Genomic DNA, 19,825 nt, shown 5'->3' on the forward strand with positions numbered 1-19,825 from the left:
CACTTAAGACAGGATTACATTCAGTTTTTAACAATATTAGTTTTTGCTGTTCATGTCTGACTGGTTGTGTCTCTATAGCACTGGTTTCCTCCAGTTTGGCTTTTTAAAAAAACAAAACAAACAACAACAACAAAAAAAAAGTTTTCTTAGCTTTGGTCCATAACTGAAACGTTAAGGGAAGATCCTCCTCCTCCTCTGGGAGTCGAGCCTGCTTTATAACCTAAAAAGCAGAAAATGTCTGACAGGAGTGAAAGTGATTAGTTTTTTTCATTATGCTGCATCCATTCTGAGGAATTGCAGACTATAGAAACTATTAACAAGTGTTGGATTGTTAAATTGTCTGTGAAAAGGAACGTTTTTCTGTAATTTAAAGAAAGCTCAGCAGAGTGCAGGTAAGACATGAAGAGAATATTCCTTTGAAAGTATGAAATATGACTTGACAAAATTGGCTCCTGCCTTGCTTTTCTTTATTACATACAGTCTCTGGTGGTTTAATTCGCAAAAAATGTGTTATTATATAAAGTGTTCTGAAGAAAAGTTTATTGAAAAAAGGACAATATGAGATGTTAGACTTTCTTCTCATGATGCATTACATACAATAAGATAATATCAATACAAATCCCTCATTCTGACAATAAGATAGGTTTCTTACAGTGTTAAACTTTGGCCTGGATTTTGGTTGTTGGCATATGAAGATCCTTGAATAAATAAAGCACCAAGTCTGGTTTGATGCCAGAGCCTGATCTGTTTACCGTCAAGGCTAGACTGAAACAGGCTCTGCGTCTTGTTTAATTTCTGGCTCTGCGAGAGATGTGTGGAGCTGGCAGAGGTGGATCAGATGAGGTTGTATTTTCCTCCGTGCTCACTTCAACACAGACCAGGATCAAATAGATTTCGCAGATGACTTCAAGGGAAACCAGATTGATCCTTTGTGTGTGGACATAAATGTTACTTTCTATTCAGTTTTAGTGGGGCCAGAGATATACAATCAGCCCATCTGTCTGGACAGTTTTTAAGCTTTTAAAGTCGGTCTGAGGGCTCATTTGTCTCGCTTATCTGGAGGCTGTTTGTACTGTCCATGGAAAGATTTGAAGGGCTCCTAAGTTTTACTCAGCAAAGTTACTCCTTGGTACTAATGTTGTCAAACTTTGATATTTTGTTATCTACACAATAAGTGATGTATACGGAAGAGTATTAGGGCCACTGAATAAAAAAAAGAAATTAATTCTGTGAATTCTGACTTTAATCACAGAATTCTGATTTTTGTCTCAGGATTCTGACTTTAATCTCAGAATTCTGACTTTTTTTCTCAGGATTCTGATTTTAATCTCAGAATTCTGACTTTAATCTCAGAATTCTGACTTTTTTTTTCTCAGAATTCTGACTGAAATCTCAGAATTCTGACTCTTTTCTCAGAATTTTGACTTTTTTCTCAGAATTCTGAGATTAAAAAGTAGGTAGCCATGTAGCGCAAAATAACACTGCGTGGCTACCTTGCATAAGTAGAAATTCTGACAATTCTGAACTGAGGCTTACACACTATACACAGCTCAATGGAAACACCTGTAAATCGCAATTGTTTTTTTGTGAAACTGACAAATGTTGCTTTCATTTTGCGAAAGAATGAAATGGGAACACAGCTACTGAAAACCCCGGCGTTAAACTTGGAGTCTTAACTTGTAGTTAAAAGTCTGAGAAAAAAGTCAGAATTCTGAGAAAAAAAAATCAGAATTTGGACTTTTTTCACAGAATTTTTTTTTTTTTTTTATTCAGTGGCCCTCATACTCTTCCGTAGATGTAAAACCAAAGATAGCTGAGATTTTTTTTAAATGTAATCTACACAGACCTATAAGAACTGATGCTCATATTTGATGCACATGCTTTTATGCTTTCATGTCTTCACCACCTTCCAAACTGGGCTGGAGGCGCTTGCTACAGCTGATGTGATGATGGATGAGTGTGTCTGTGTGGATGAAGCTTGAGCTGTAATACCTCCCTAATAATAATAATGTACAGATGGATACTTTACACTTTATTGAACACCACACGGAGGCAGATTTCTTTTGTTTAGTTTTTTATGAGAGGCATTGACTGTTCAGTCAGCCATTGAATTTAGCTGCTGAATTTGTTAGATGGTTAATTCTTCTTCTCCCTGTTAATTCTTAATGTTACATGTTAATGTTTGTATTTAAATATTTTTCTTCTGTTAAAGAAGTGTATTAATGTAAAAAAAAAATGTAAGTAATGTGAAAAGAAATACAATCAGGCTCTCTTGGTTTACTCTATAAACCATCCTGCTCAGAATTAGTTTACCACCTTGAATACTCACACACTCGGAAGTACACGGCACATGATACACACTACACTATCACAAATTGCACTGCAACCAAATGTACAACAACCACGGATCAGGACTGTATAGACTCTTTCTGAGCACTGACGGGAGAACAAGTTCTCTTTTTTAGGAGGAAGTGACCCAAAACAGACATAAAACAAGCTAAAAATGTAAATCATTAGTTCGCTCTTACAACTGCTAGCGTGTGTCCTGGAGAAACTCGGATCTGGTGCAGACTAACTTAAGATAAAGAAAAATGACTAAATCATAAAAAAGACAGAAGGTAGCTGTACTTTACACTGTAAACCAAGAAATACAAAATTACTATAAATAAAAGCATTTTAATTTGATTTCTAAATAGCATAAAACACAGCATATGTGTTCCTAGTTTCATTCATTTACCGAGATGCAGCCTGTCAGACCCCGGCCCTGCAAAAAAACACATCAAAAACCATATTTACCAGTTTGCTGCTTTGGTCAAATACTGCCCAGAAACACCACAAGACCAACTGACACCCTGGCTGCCAAGCAGGAAACTGGCCTCCCCTGGTAATCTGCCACTTCCTCTTTAATAGAGGACCTGCCCAGAGGCCTGGGAAACCCCGCGGTACCACATGCTACATTCGTACTAATCCAAAAGGTGTCTTTAGTCTAAAGTAAGCAAATGCAGCTGTTAGCCACATGGCATATGCTGCTATGAACATATGTTATGAGGGCAGGTTAACTGCAGAAAAAAAAATCTTGGCAGCAGAGGTAGAAAAAAAAGAAAGCTTTTCATTTCTAGTCCCACAATAAGAGCCAAAGAAACGCCTGTTTTTACAAGACTTTAATTACCGAACAAGCTAGCGTTAGCATCGGTGGTGAAAATGTTGTTTGGTTGTTTTTAAGCTAATGTTTTATTTGACTTGCTATGTGATCGAGTTTCACTTTTTGATGTGATAGGAGTAAATGCTGCATAACTTGAAGCAAAATGCCAGATTCGTTGCATCAAGTGCTAACCGTCGTGCTACTTAAGGTCATCGCTCTGCAAGAACAGATTTTTTTTCCACTCTCCAAGAGCTGTGAAAAGTGAAGTCTTTCTCCCTCAGAGTGTTGTCGCAGCCTGTTATCGACACATCATCTGAGCCGAACCGCCTTTCTCCTGTGGTGTCCAGACACTGTCGTGTGATTTGTCAGTGAAGTTGTTAATGCAGAAAAGCAGGAAGTGGAAAGTTGCCATTTTTGCTTTTACGTTGATGCGAAAAGACCAACAAGGTTAAAGGGACAGACTTAAGGGACAGCTGGCTGAGGCAGTGAGGAAGTATGAAAACTTAGCAGGGCATATAAAGACACAGACATTGTGCTGCACAAATCCAGACATGGTTTCTTGTGAAATATGAGATGACCTGTCCAGATGTAAAACTTTGCTTTTGCTATTGCCACAATCAGAAGACAAACTAAGGTCTATGTTCTTACAAAGTGTGTGCAGACCTTTATTTACTTTAAATGAAGGGACATCTTGAATTGCCAAACCGAATTTGGAGTTGGTTACTTTGTTTCGTTTGCATATCTTGTGGTAGAAAATTGAGAATATTTCAGCTTTTTCAAGCCGCAGTTGAGGCAACAATCTATTAAATCAGCTCACTTATCATGACAGATTTTTGCTCCAATTTCAAGCATTGAGCCCACCCAAAGCTGAGCGCTAAAGCATGTCATCAGTGTGAATCCTGTCTGGTGTTTTACTGCAGGACCGGGTTTTTCTTTTTACCAAACGGGATCCAAGTTTATTACTAATGGCCTGGTCCACTTCTTCAGGAGTAGAGAAGAGTAACACACTGTAGACGGCTAACTAGTTTTTATCTGACGCCTGTGCATATGATTTAGTTGTTGCAATCATGATTTAAAGGAATGCTTACGCATTGTTTAAGGTTTTTAATACTTGTAGTACAGCTACACACAGGTTTAGTACATCTGCCAGGATTAGATATGGATGCTAACCTATGATTGCACAAATGATGTTTTTAAACTGTATTTGACCCACGTCTGGTCAGTCTAACAGTGTAAAACCTACCTACAACATTGCTGCTTCCAGACAGGCTTCACATTTTCCTGTATTTTCTGGCTCTCCTCGCTCGTTTCTTGAGTTGGCGGGACTCATGTGTTGCAATATTCTGGGAATGTGTGATATTTGTAGAGTTTTTATTGAAAAAGACATGTTAAATGTTTGGAAAAATTCACACCTTCCCAAAGAAAGCAGGCTTAGTTGCTAAGAAAACACTGAAGCAAATTATAGTACTTAAATGATGTTTGTACTAACAATAAGCTGCTTGACTCAGGGTTCTTTGATGTTTATGTTTAACAGTTGCATTTAAGAAATGTTGGACATTTTCTGACAAAGATTTACTTTTCTGTAATTAACACTGTTAGAAACATAGAAATTTCTCCAAAGTGTCTCGATCCATGACTCCCCACTTCTAACAAGCAGTTGTTTTTAACACCTTTTGTCCTTTCCAATTCTGCACATTGATTTTTATAGTGGTTAGTTAAATGCTTGAAATATACAGCATATATTATGCTTTTGTTTTAGAAAATTCTGTGGTGTTTTGCAGAATTAAACCCTCATTTCATAAACAAGTTTTCCTCTAGTCTCCTCCCTCAACACAGTGGTTTTCACATGGAGGTGAATCAGCTTAGTTTCAACATCTTCTATTGTTTTTCCTACTCTGTCTTTACTGGTTGCCAGTGCGTGCATATGTACTGTATTTATACATGATGTGTACCCAGAGTCTGAGTGATGTTGAATGTGCGTGAGCTTGCATGTTTACCCGTATGTGTCAATCTGAAAGCAGTGTCTGTATTGTCTGTGCCAGCTCTTGCAGCAGGTTTGTGTTGATGAGAGATCATTTTGTACCCTTAGTCTCTAAACACTCGCAGCTATAGAGTCTGATAGAGGACTGATGGGCTCCACCAAGCTATAAACCATTCTTACGCTTGACTGACATGCTCTGGCTTAAATACCTTGCAGGCCTCATTACTGCAGCAGATAACACCCATAAGATGCCACAGGATGTGATTTCAGGCTGTTCCTCAGTGTATGGAGAGAATAGTGACATATGTTGCAGAGACATGATTGATCTTAACTATTTCCTGACTGCTCTTAAATGCTTCCATACTTTGCTATTTTTGTCTCTGCAGTGAGCCATCCCTCTCACGGGCATAATTATAGTTTTATATTCCATCATATTTTAAAAGTTCATAAGCCAGGTTTGTCTTCTTCTGCATCATCTTACAAAAAAAGAGAAGGCAAGTTAAAGTAATGGCTTTTGCGAGTATAGTAAGGATGTGACCCTTCACTGGTTTCATTTCCACTCAATACATTACCATATTTTTCAAGAAACTTAAATTACTATTGATGAAGTCGACAATGTATTTATATTTGACAAAATGTGGAAAGCATAACTTTTGGAAGCTCATCTGCACAGCCTGGAGGGTCACGAAACAAAATCCTCCTTCAAACACGAGCTATACAACATCACTGAACTCATCAATCATGACAGTGACAGAAGGTAGTGATAAGCTTGAAATATTTGTCAGACATCACGTTTAAAGTACTTCAACAGACATTATGATCAGGAACAGCCCAGTCCTGCAAGAAAATGTGTAAAATCTCTGTTTGTCCACTTGTTGATAATGCAGTGGTGTCATAGTCTGTAGCTGGAAACTTCTATGTTGTTTAATGGCAGGCACTAGCCACGTGGGATGATGGAAATCTTCATCGTATGTTTAGTAAGGTATATAACATTGATTTATGTTTTAACACTATACTCTGAACTGCTTTCCATAAACGGTTGCAGGTATGAGTGCGATGTTTTTTAAAGTGAAGTAGCGAGAGGAGGAAGGTGAATGTCATAGAAAAGGAGCAAATATGGAGACTTGACCTTAAAGCAGGAGATGTAGAAGGTAGAAGGAAGCATCATGCTAAAATATATCATGGTAGAGGTTCTCCTTCTGTATCTCTTATACTGAGCCAGTTCCTTTCCTTTCATCTTCCTGGACTACATGCAGTTCAGACTTGCGTCACGTCAGATTGGACCACGACTTGCATCATGGCACTGAAAAGTGTTGAGATGAAGACATCACTCTCAAATTTAACTACATCTAGAAAATGATATGACATACGGATCCAAATCATTTCATCCAAGCATTTCACATTTCCAACAACTCCTGAAAATTTAATGAAAATCCGTCCATAAGTTTTTGAGATAAACACCAGTAAAAACACAACCTCCTTTCCAGAGGTAATGAATGTATGAAAGTAGCCTTCACTATGTTTACATGCACAACTAAGCAGTGATACTAACTGTAACAAACCTCGAGAAGCGTTTTATATGAACATATGGGGACACGCGAGAAGCTCTTACCACATCTTTTATAAATGCACTTCAACCTCCTGTACACATACAGTCCAACCTTCTTTTGTGTCTTACTTCTAACATCACACCTTGGTTCCTACTACTATTCTGTCCTGCTACACTAACATAACTCTGCCATTTGTTTGGACCATTGTCCTTGTCCCAGCATACAAGCAAGGAAAGGAACTTGATTTACTGACCAGGTTACATACGAGTCGTGTATACGATAGCTATGTCTCGTTTTAGCTTTCTAGTATTGGACTTTTTGGGTTGTTTATTACATAACAGATTAAAACCACTGACAAAGTTCTTTATGGCAGCAAATGGGATTATGTTGGGAGGGAACGAGGCATGTACAGAGTCCCAGACCAGTTTGAGTTTGAGTTTGAGAAACATACCGTAGTATAGGGGTGGGAAATCAAATCGAAAAATTGAATATCTGGATTTTTTGCTTCACAGTTTTAAAATATATATATATATATTTTTTTTCAAATAAATAAAAATAATTCATTATAAAATTTTTGTCATTTAATTGTTTTTATTGATCTTTTTACTGGCCATCTTTTTAAAAAGAAATTTTTTAAATCTTTTCTGGGCATTAGAACAGCAGAATGATGGTCTGACTACTGTGTTGTTTTAATTGAAATCAAGAAACATGACGAGCAAGAAAGTTTTGTACATACTGTTTTTGTATTTAGTCAAAGATCAGCAATATCAAAGAATTGTGAGAATCGCAATTTAAACCGAATCGACATCCAAAAAATGTGAACCGAATTGAATCGGGACACAACCATATCGTTACAGCCATACCGTATACTCCCAACATCATTGTCAGGGCTTGTTCATCCAGTTTTTAGATAAATAAGTGCACATTCAGCAGGACTTGCATGTTTACATATATTTTCAGTACCATTCAGAGAAATCCCGAGGCACTCCCAGGCCAGCTGAGCGATATGGTCCCTGTAGGGTGCTCTTCTCCATGGTCTTTGCCTCTGCAGACCTTTGTATCTGTAGAGTTATTCTTTCTGGTAGGAAAGCAGGCTGACCAGTGGATCAAGTGCTTCATCTTTTGGCTCAGTCTTTTTTCACCATGAAAAATTGATGCAGAACCCACATTACTTTAAATTCTGCTAACTCAGTTCCTCTCACACTTGTGAACAAGACCAAGAGATACTTGAACACCTCCACTCTGGGTCGGATCTTATTCCCAACCTGGAGTAGACACTCCATCTTATTCTGGCTGAGGACCATGGCCCCAGAACTAGAGGTGTTAATCCTCATCCCAGCTGCTCCACGGTCTGCACACTTCTCCAATAAGAGTTGTTAATCATAGCCCAGTGAATTAAAGGGAACTTGTCTACTTAGGGTATATTCACACCAGCAACATCTGGTGGACTCAGTTCTGAAAGGGAATTCTGAAAAATTTTCCACCATTGCTTGGTTCGGTTACTGCACCTTGCTCATGCAGTAACAACATCTGTTTACTGAGAGCAATACTCCCTGAAATGATTGCAGAGCAAAGAAGAAATAACAAAAATCCTGTCTCATTGATCATCCAGGGCTGAAAACAGCTTGTTCACCACAAAGAGCCATTTTGGGGTTTCTGTTTTTTTTTTTGTTTTTTTTTACTTCAGTGTTAAAACGTGACGCAGTTTTCCTGTCCTGGAAAACTCAAACATGCGTTTAGGTGATAAAAAAAAAAAATGATGCCGCTTATATGTTTGATGAGTATTCAACACTATAACTCTATGAAAGCTCAGAAAACTAGAAATAGCGTAATAGATCACCTTTAAGCATGTAATAAAACAACCAGCAATCAAAGATCACTGGTCGTGTATATTTATATCTTTTCCTATTTTTTTGTTTTGGATTTTGGAAATAGGAAATCCGTTCGCTAACAGGCTAACAAAACTCCTAACTTGGCAGTGTTTAGATTCGAACTGTTTCTGCCGTACTAAATGTTTGAGACCTGTTTTGCTGACATTAGTATTGAACTGATGAGTCAACTGCAGTGTAAAGTCCATTTATTCTAACTCACACATCTTTTAACCAAACACTGTGCTCACATGAACAATAACTCACCAGTCAGGCCAACTTCTTACTTGCTTTATTTAAAATTCTACAGAAACTGAAGGACAAAAGCAATTAATTGTAAAGAAATTTACTTCCACTGAAAACCGCAGGGTTTCCTTTTCATATTGCTAACATTAGTCAAAGCTCTGTGGAAAGAACACATGCACAAACTAGGACATTTCCTCTCCTGGAATATTCTGGAATAAAATCATGTATGTCTTTAGCATGAAATTTACTGTGAATTACAAGTCACCACTGAACTTGTTCATAAGAAAATGAAGAAGCTGCAGGTTGTTTTTATAGCTCTGACACAACGTGAAGAGAGCCAACATCGAGTCTGTTATCAATAAGGTCAAATTTAAGTGGATTACAAGCTGTGTTGCTTCCCAGTGAATGTCCTGTGAAATCTGAATCCAGTGTGGAGAATGTCGGACTTTGCCAGTATCAGTAAAAGCTACTATATTTGGAAAGAGTTTCTGATTGCGGTCTAATGACTCTGAAATGAATAAATGCCAATCAAACATTTAATCGTATTAAGTAAAGTTAGATTTCATTAGTATGATCTATTTCAGGATAGAAAATTCAGCAGGAGGAACTGGCAAAGCTAGAAAACAGAGGATTCTGGCACTAGGCTGGGGCTTTACTTCAAAACTAAAAAAAGAAAGTTTGACTTTGCCTCCAGGAAAACTTCAAGGCTGAGTCACACAGACTTTGGTCATTCTGGCTCAGTTTTTCCTCTGGAACATCTTTGTGGGGGTCTCATATCATTTCACTGTTGGCTTCTTCCACACAGTTTTTCCTCAACATTTTTTATTTATCTGATCTGTTTCTTTGATAAACTCACAATTTTACTCGCTAACTATGTTTTAAATAAATACAACTGTGCTCAAATTGGCAACAACATCATTGCCACTTGACAGGGTTTTCAGTTTTTGGCTCGGTCAAAGATCACCAAAAAAATGTATTTACCCTTCCTCACTCGGCTGAATGTATTTAATCTGAGCTTTGGCTAGCTTGTTGGAGTTGAAGACACACTCCATTGCAAACACTTTGGTCTTCTTTGTTTTAAAATCTTTGGAGCCAAAGTGTTCACAATAGAAGTCCACTGTTCGAAACCTTTCAGACTTTAATGATGCAACTTTTAGCTCACTGGAGTCTCAGGTTTTAAACCACAACCACTTCCTGTCTTGACTCATTATACGTCTCATGCAGGGTTTGCCTCTGTGAATACGTGATTGCATGCTGACTTCTAAAGGCAGCAGCTCCTTTACACCTGGCATTCACATACGTCTTGTATTAGGTCTGCATTGGGTTTCACTTTGCATTGGCAAAATAAAGAGTTCTGTTTTATTTAAAAGAATACATATGGATCATGAAAATCCACGTTCAACACCAGCTGTTATTGCCAAGATTTCATGTCTGAGAAACTGTTGTCTTGCTAATTGGATGGGATGTCGTTGGATTGCAATCTGGTTCCGTCTGCCACTTCTCGTTTATTAAATGGAATAGTGAAAATACTTGTGAAGGGATTTAAATTAGAAAATTATATACAGACATTTATGGGTCCTGCATGATCCTTGAGCAAATAAATGTATTTTGTCACAAAATACCTTTAAAATCATCAATACGCATGGTTTAATGGTCATGCCACGGTCAATATTCATGCCATGTTTCTGACATTCTGCCAAACTAAAGTTCAACTCGTCTCTTCTGCCTAGACGAGATCAGGTGAAAACTAAAACCAAAACGTGTATGGAAACTCTCATGGTACTTTGTAGAAGTCCTTCACAAAGCACCAAGTCCAAGTCCAACCACCCCCACCCACAGTTACCCTCTGTGTCACCCAGAAACATTTTAAGTGTTCATTACTGAGACCCGACTAAGCTCCATGCCTGGACTCCATCTCCAGCTTCCCTCTGCAGCTCCTCTCTGTCTGGTTGGACTCCAGAGAGACAGAAGCCAGACTTCTGTCTAGTAGTATGAGCATTAATTCTGGGGTTATATCCAGGTCAAAAGGTATAAACAGCAAGTTTCATACATGTAAAATGTTATTTTTATGAATATAGAAGCGATTCGACAGCTTTATGCAAACTAGACATTTTATATGAAGTTAGTGGCGAGAAACTGGTTTAGTTCTTGTCAAAAGTTCTGACGTTTGATCACTTCAGGGTAGGTAAAAATGACAGGGAACACTTAAGCACTCTGATTTGACCCAGGTCTCTCTACTGGAGTGTTGGTGACGCTGTCAGGACCCTTGTTGCCTGGGATGGTTTAGAGTTGAAGCCAAAGAGGAGAATCATTTGGATTGCCTGAGAGAAAATGACAATGTGTTGCTTTTCTGCTAATACTGAGCAGAGAGGCTGAGAGTCTGCTGTCAGGGTGGCTAGCTCCACAACTTTAAATCTATTACAGTCTGAATGATTGCATCACTAACTGACTGATCAATTCCCGACTAACTGATTGACTTGCTGGGGTGATTGATTAACTTAGACAGTTGTTGCCTGAGGTCCAGACAGCTTTGAGGGATATTAAGGGTATTGTTCATGTGTGTTAACTTTGCAATGCAAGGCTGCAGATAAAGATCTTGGCATTTAAAGCTTCCCTCAATCTCCTTTGTTTCCCTCTGAATTTCCTGCTTTTCATTCAACCCGTAATAATCCGTGCATACAAAGGAATCCACCAACCCTGCACAACTCATTACTAACAAACCAAAGTCCTGAAGTTAGTTGCTTTAAGTGAAAATGGTTGGAAGAGGTTAGAAAGCAATAAAACAGCACATAACACACATTTATAACAGGACAGTTAAAGGCGTCCTTCGACTGTATCTCATTAAATGGATAAAAACTGAACTTGGCATCCTGCTGTAGTGGGCTCATGTTACAGCATCACCATGTTTTTATTCCTGTTATTTCATCACTAAGCTCACTGAGACTGACAGTAAAATAGTAACTCTCAAAGTTGGGGATGCTTTGTGTTTTTCAAAGAAGAAGAAGCTGAGTCTTCTTACTTTCACAGGAGAATAAAATACGACTGGTGATGAGAGAAACCTTTAAACTTTGTTCTGATTCTGCTAAGAGTTTTCTTTTTTTTTTCTTCTGCACTCAAAACGGAATACATCTTGTTTACTCAAACTGTAAATCCTATAGTAAATACTAACCATACTACCCGTAGAGAAGCAACAAAGAAGTGGAATAAACTTTGTCCCACTTGTGGAAATGAAACTTTGATCAAATGTAGACACTTTTAACTCCAGGTTTGTTGCATGCATCTGTGCACTATATCTGCACGGTAACCTTTAACTTGCCTGGACTGTTGCCGGCTTTTAATCATTTTAATTTAGTTGTTTTATACTTTTTTTTAATCATGATTTTTGTAAATCCTTTCAGTTATGTCTTATTAATATTTTAATTACTTCACTGTTTTTATTTCTCTTCACGTTTTATTATGTAAAGCACACTGAATAGTCTTTATCTATGAAAAGTGCTATACAAATAAACCTGTCCTGTCTTGTGTGCAGACAGAAATATGAGGAGATTTTATGAGAAAATTTGAGGACAATGCCCCAAAACCAGACCGAAACTGAGCAAACTGAACAGAGTTTATGGAAAATGAGGGAGATGAGCTTGTGGAGGGTGAAGATAGTTGAACGCTAAGTAGGATATAAAACATGTACAAAGTGGTGGAAAAGTGGTGAGGAGGATGAGTGAGGGCATGTTGGCAGGAAGCAGCAAAGCAGAATGACAGACATGGAGAGCTAGGGTGGCAGGTGGAAAAGTTTTTAAGTGCTTAATGTAAGTTTGTAAGGATGTAAAGAAGGATGAAATGGGATCTGAAATGAACGACTGGTAATATGATGCTCAGTTAAAGGCAAAAACAGAGGATAAGAAAGGTCTTCATTCACTCACCGTTCTTGTGAACAAATTTGTTATCAGTTCCTACCAACAAAATATTTACAATATTGTCATATTACAAAAAACTTCGTATCCTGCAGACATGTCAGAGTACAATTATGACTTGAGTCGCGATCAAATCAGCATTTGTGTTTAGTTTATCAAAATTACAATAATACAAGTACAGTAATGTTTTTGTCAGATTTTTAAGAAGACTTTTGGTAATTTACGCATTTTGCTGTTTCAAAATAAACAGATATTATAACCCATGTCGTAATGTTATAGTTTCCCTCAGGGGAAAATTAAACTAGTTTGCATTCATTTTATTCATTCAAGAATAAATCACAGTCAACATGGATTTAATTTGACTGCTGCTCTTGCTAACACCCATCAGTGCACATTTGTGCGCATTAGATCACTCTCACCTGATCCTTTCCCTCAACCACAAAGACGTCACTTCATAATGAGGCCTGTGACTCCAAATCCACCTACTGAATGTGGTTTTTATTAACTAAAGTGCACTATGATGTGCTGTTTTTATTATTTGAATCTGTGAATTCTGGTGTAGGAGCTGACTTTCTTCCACGGCTTCATCCCAGTCAGCGCCCGCTCCAGGAGTCATGGTACATCAAGCAGTAAAGACAAGCATGTATTCATCTGAGTGGTAAACGTGCTCATGCCTGTGTGTCTTTAAATGAAGAATAAATGAACAAATGTTGAAATTTAACTATTTAAAAGCAATTTCCTGACATTCTTTTCTGTGGGTCTGAAGTGGATCAAGATGTTGAATGAAGATCTTTTGAGTTCATGGATTACGCTGGCCCATGCACATCACACAAATGCCTAAACTGAGACCTTGAGGGTTAACGTCATGCCCGCATCTATTCTATATTGTCGTGTTGTACTGTAATGGTCGTGTTGTTCTGCACACGTGTTGCAGGTTTAAGCACTGAGAATGGTTGATGCTTGTGGATCACACTGCACCTGAACTCACCAAGGGAGAAAAACACTTGAAGACTTTGATAAGGAGAGATTGACTGGGAAAAATGGAAAATAATGAGTGATGTCTAATTGTTTCATTTTAAACTATTTTCCTCGGTGATAAGCCCTGATAAATCTTTCACATGGAGCAGAAAGGAGGAAGTGGTAACATGGCTCATGAATAAGTGGAGGCAGATTTTTTCTTTCTCTTTTTGTATTTTTATTTATGGGGACCATTCGCAACAAATAAAAGAAACTGTCAGAGGAGAATAGATGCGTTGTACAGATTTAGCCACCAGATATTTTCCATCTGCTGTTCCAGGGCAGGTGAACAAACAAATACAGTCAAATTAAAACAATATGAATACTGTTAAACAAACAACAACCCATTATGTCAAAAATATAAAAATTCAAATTGATGAACCTATTCCCCTATTTATTTCCATATCTTATATATTTATTCAAAGCAATTAAAATCCAATGAGTAGAAGTAATAAAAAAAAAACATATATGTAGAACTAATAACACATACAGGCTGCACGGTGGCATAGTGGTTAGCACTGTGGCCTTACAGCAAGAAGGTCGCTGGTTTGATCCTTTGCTGGGGCGAGGTTTGGGCAGTAGTCTTGCATGTTCTCCCTGTGTATGCATGGGTTCTCTCTGGGTACTCTGGCTTCCTCCCACCATCCAAAGACATGCATGTTTTAAGATGATTGGTTACTCTAAATTGCCCCTTGGAGTGACCATGAGTGGTTGTTTGTCTCTGTGTAGCCCTGCGATGGACTGGAGAGCTGTCTCGGGTGTATGCTGCCTTTCGCCCAAAGACTGCGACCCTTTATCAGATTAAGCTGTTAGGATAATGAATAATATCACACACAATGCCCATGCATTAATGTTTGCAGCATTGGTTTGTTAAAATCAATTTTATTACTACATGAACACATTTGATTGAGGCTCCTGCAGATCAAGAAGAAGTGGAGCAGAGAAGAGGCAGGTCATGCAAAAGTCAGCCTACAGAGGGAAGGAAGACAGTTTCAGAGTATGGAGATCAGAGCAATTGGTTAAAAAATGAACAGGAAATAAGATGAGTGGATCAGTGATGATGACAAAATCAGAGTAAGGTGATTTTTACAGCAAAGGGAAAATAGAAACTGCTGCTGTCCTTTCTTACAGAGAAAATCCTGCACGTCAACTCACGTTTGTTTAGCTGCTAAGAGGAATTATTGGAAGTGTTGCTGTTCAAGGGTGAGCTTCGAAATAACAGGATTGCTGGTTGAGGCGGCAGATTATGGACAATGATCCTGGTTAGAGAATCAAGGCACTTGAAAGGAGAGGTCAGGTTATCTTCTTTATTGAAGATTGGCATTGGCCTTTCCGGCATTGAACATCTTTACAGTCGCAGACATGTAACCATTAAAGAGTGACTGCAAATGTGAAACAAATTATTGATAAGAAGACAGAAATTCAAGAAAGAAGACAAAATATAATAAAAATGTGTTCAACCATTTGACTTCAACACCAACAAAAAGGCTTTTTCTGTTTTTTTTGGACAAAAATAAACAGAATAAATGTTTTTTTTAGCAAATGCTTGAGGTGATAAAAAATAAGACATTAATAATTATGTAACAACAGTGAAATTTGAAACAGTTGTATAACAAACACTTAGTTTGAGTTTTTCATACCCAAACCAGCTGGTAGAGATGCTCAGGCAGTTTTTTCCCCCCACAATATATATATATATATATATATATATATATATATATATATATATATATATATGTATATATAAAAGAAATGGAAATGAAATTTATTTTACTACAGTCATCTGTCAGCTGGAAAGTTGGATGTATATGTATATATATATATATATATATATATATATATATATATATATATATATATATATATACATATACATATATATATAAGTGCCTAAGTGTCTTGCCCAAAGACACTTAGGCACGTAGTCAGGGAAGCCTGGAATCAATCTTCCAACTTTCCAGCTGACAGATGACTGTAGTAAAATAAATTTCATTTCCATTTCTTTTCTTGTACTGTTTAGTCCAAGTCAGGGTTTGCAGGGAAGCTGGATCCTGGCCCAGTAGGTACACCCTGGACTGGTCACCAGTCCATCGCAGGGAAAATAAAAATTTTCCCCATATTTTTATTATTTAAATTATTTTAAATTTTCATTTAATGTGGCTCTTCTTTACCCTTTCAGTGAGTCATTATAAGCTACGAGCCAGTATGTTACCTTACAATCCTAGATCCTAAAAACTGAAGACATTAAATTTAATGTTGCCATAAATGACTTATTTAAACCAGAACCTTTTTGTCCAGAAATAATTTTCTGTTCTCACTCACATCACACCAGCTTACAGTTACTGGCAGAAATTATGTCAAAGCCAACTGGATGCCAGCATTAAAGCTGTTGCTTCTAACATGTGGAAAAGCGACAACCGTGGTCATAAACTGGCTTTGACTGGGCAGGTTATCATAATCTACTGCAGTGACATCAAAAACAAACGGACTGCGAGAAACGAATGCATTGAAGGAGAAAGCTGAACGCATCAGCGAAACCTTGTTCATCTGTATGTGGTTGTAAAGACAGATGGCTGTTTTCTAAAGGGGGGTGATGAGAAGCAGACGTTGATATGTGTTTGCATATCCACATGTTCTCTCTGTATGTGCCACATGTTGGCGTGTGTGTGGTTCGAACGCTGCAGGGCTGAACATTCAGGACCTGCTGGGATCTCCAGTCAGCGGTCCTCCCTCTTGCAAGCTATAAACCCATCCATTATTACGCCACCGCTGCTGAAAAAGCTTTCCCCTGAGAGCACGACGCCGTCGTTTTTCTCACTTGGGTTGAACATGTTCACTGCGGTCTACATGTTGAAGGACGCTCATCGTTCAGATTAACAAAATATTCATTAACTTCTAAGATTTATTTAATAGCTTCCACTCTATGACTGTTTTAATCATGGTTTTATAACAACGGGACTTAAAGCAACCACAGTAGGCATATTTTTGCTTAAATAACAGTATTAATTAAAAGTTTGACCAACAATAAACAGTGGAATTAGGTGTTGAAATCTGTCCTGTCTTACGGTAGTAAACCTCCTCCTGAAGAATGGATGGAGGTGATTTTATTCAGCTCTGGAGCAGGTAACAAAGAACAGATGCGTCCATCTGTGTGTGTTGGACATGTTCAGAAATGCACTGTAAAGTCAGTGTTTTAGGTTTTAATAACAGAAAAAAACCACCTGGTTCTTACCAACAAAGCTAAACCAAAATGCCGAAGCAGTGTGTAAAACTGTTTTTAGTCATAATAACTTGATAAAATTGTTTTCTGTATAACATGATCAGCCTCTCGTAATGTTGTTGAGAAGTTTTTTCCCACTCCTCTTGTTAAACAGTTTTAGTTTACCGAGGTTTGAGGACTTGAAGATGCACAGCTTTCATTATGTCTTGACTTTAATTGGATCGCCACCTTCATTCCTTTTTTTTTCCATTATTGGCCACTTTAACACGCGAGTTTTAATTGCCATTTAATTCTGAATAAAAGTTAAATCCACTTTAAACAGATTAAAAATGACCATATAAACACCTAGTTATGAATGAAAATGACCATTCAAAGTTTATTCCCTTTTTAAACATGCTCCCACAAGACAAGACCAGTTTTATTATCATTCACGTATGCACAACTGTATACAGAACAAAGTTTCATTTTACTGGCTCAACTGTGTTAAAAATACATAAAATGCACCAATAAATAGTAAAATAAAACAAAACAAAGCTAAATAAAATAAAATAAAATAAAATCACTAACTAAATAAATAAATAGATGAATAAATGAATAAATTAATAAATAAATAGAATAAAATATTGTACAATATTTAATCCTGAGTTATGAAATGTACTGTACAGGATTTTCCAAAATGTTAAAGTAAATAACTGCACGATATGTTCATTTTACTGTTCAGCAGTCGGATGGCCTGCAGGGCACAAAGCTGTTAGAGAACTTCTTACCAGAGGCCAGCAGGGAAAACTGTCCATGATGGGGGTGTGTGGAGTCACCGTTGATATTTTCAGCTCTGGATAAGCAGCGCTTGGATAACCAGGCCTGCTTAAACCTGGTTGACCTGAAAATCACCATAGCTATTATTTACTAGTCTTTATGATTAAAAGGTACCGTTGTAGTACATTTTAATTTCCAACCAATAGGAGTCCAACATAACATGTGATACATACAGTTTCGGAGACATTTGGTGTGACTTTATGGTAAAAACTTTACTGAAAATCCTGTTGAACAGAGTCTGATTCTTGTTCTGCTCTCTGATTGATGCCAGGCAGCAGGAGACCACACTATGATAATTCTGACATATCACACGGTAATGAACGGTAAATATCCCTGAAAAATGTTACTTTTATTTTATTTTTTACATTTTGTTAAAGGGACAAATGAAGGCCACATATTTAAAAAAAACTGGACTTTACTTACCGTTTTCTCATGGGTTGGGTCTCAGAGTGAAAGGATCAGTGCCAATGAGCCACGCACCAGATGCTCCTTGTTGGAAGCCCACAAAGTTGCTCTGTAAGACCGGCGAGCCGTGTACTTCTCTTGGAAAACCACATTTACTTAGTGGTTCTGGTAGTTGCAGATGACTTGGACATTTATGGTGTGATATTTCTTATGGTTGAGTGAATGGACCCGTCGAGGGTGTTTTAATATGCTCATGTGTGTAGTCAATGTATCCGATGGTTTTAGGTAGCAGAAGAATTAAATCCATGTCTCGACTGTGACTTTTTCTTTAAGGAATGACAATAATAAAAGCACATTTTTTGTGGGTTAAGTGAACTCTTAAAGTTGGACCACAGCCTGCAAGATCTAGCATGTTTTCCCAAAAGCTATCTTAGAAAATAACATTACTGGAGTTTTATTATTGTGTTTTAATGAACTGGACAACAGAAGATTGACTTTGTATAAATATGTGCACTCAAATGTTGGTAAGAGTAATGGGAGTTGTGGACACCAGTAAGTTCTGGTTAAGTATCTCTTAGTCCCTGATTAGTTCCTCTATTTTTCCTTGACAACTAACTAATAGTTCCCTTATAGGTCTGGTCTTTAACATGTAAAAAGCGTGAAGCGGAGTTGCTGCCTCCGTGTGTGGCAAAATGGATTGTTTTGATAAAACAGCTGATCGAAGAGGTGAGAAAGTACGAACATTTTTACATGTGGCATTAAAACACTCGGCTGGGTCCGAGTGTTTTAATGCCACATGTAATTTTAATGCCATGATGTCAATTTTGTGTCCAGTATTGTGAAGTGTTACCTCCAAGTGTTTGCAGGGTTTGTTTTTGCACAAGAACAAATCCATTATTTTTTTTTAATAAAATCATGATCTTTTTTAAAGTTTGTAAGCAGGACTTGAGGACAAATTTATTTGTAAGACATTTTGGTTGATGGTGCCCATTAACAGTCAGTTTCTATCTGCTAGCTGACAGATGACCTCACATTAGACTGTAAGATCTTTAGATGAGTTTAAGATTAACTCAAAAGCTGCAAGGTGTCTGAGCCCTGTAGCTGAACAACAGATCATCATCGTACTCCTGCCACCATTATTGACAGTTGTTATAAAGTATTTGTGCTCATGTGCCGGAGAGGCAAATTAATGGTTCATTGCGTAAAACCTATTGGAACTGTTCCCATTAAATTACATTTGTTGGAGCAGAGAAACAGCTAAAATTTTCAAGACAGCGATCCTTGAGGAGCACAGCTAAACATCCCTGTAAGATGTTGTGTTCAGCGCATTATGACCAAACCTGTCTACATTGGTCTAATCTGTTCCAAAACACTTTCCAAACAAGTCACATTTGTTCAGACTTTTACTGATTGTTCTGTCATGATTTCTAACATTTAACAAGCTAAGTGAGGTCTGCAGCCTCTGAAACTGTTCCAAAACCTCCACTTTTATAGAGATGCTCACACTTATGACGATCATTTCATGAAATGTACTTAATCAGCAGCACCTGGCTGTTCGTTGTCCTCCTAGTTCCTATGGAAACGGTAAGGATGGACGTAGTTTTTCACACACAAATTATTTATTTTAGCTAGTTCTTATTAAATACATATTGACAATGTAACATGACATTAC

At 37.6% G+C, this 19,825-nt stretch overlaps 1 protein-coding gene across 1 annotated transcript in view; it reads left to right on the forward strand.

Moving 5' to 3' along the window:
* LOC306758538 (collagen and calcium-binding EGF domain-containing protein 1-like) overlaps positions 1-19,825 on the forward strand; it is a 46,175-nt gene that overhangs the window by 4,052 nt on the left and 22,298 nt on the right. The window lies entirely within an intron of this gene.

This window comes from Telmatherina bonti, assembly GCF_933228915.1.
Source record: "Telmatherina bonti genome assembly, chromosome: 1".
In the NCBI taxonomy this organism is placed as follows: Eukaryota; Metazoa; Chordata; class Actinopteri; order Atheriniformes; family Telmatherinidae; genus Telmatherina; species Telmatherina bonti.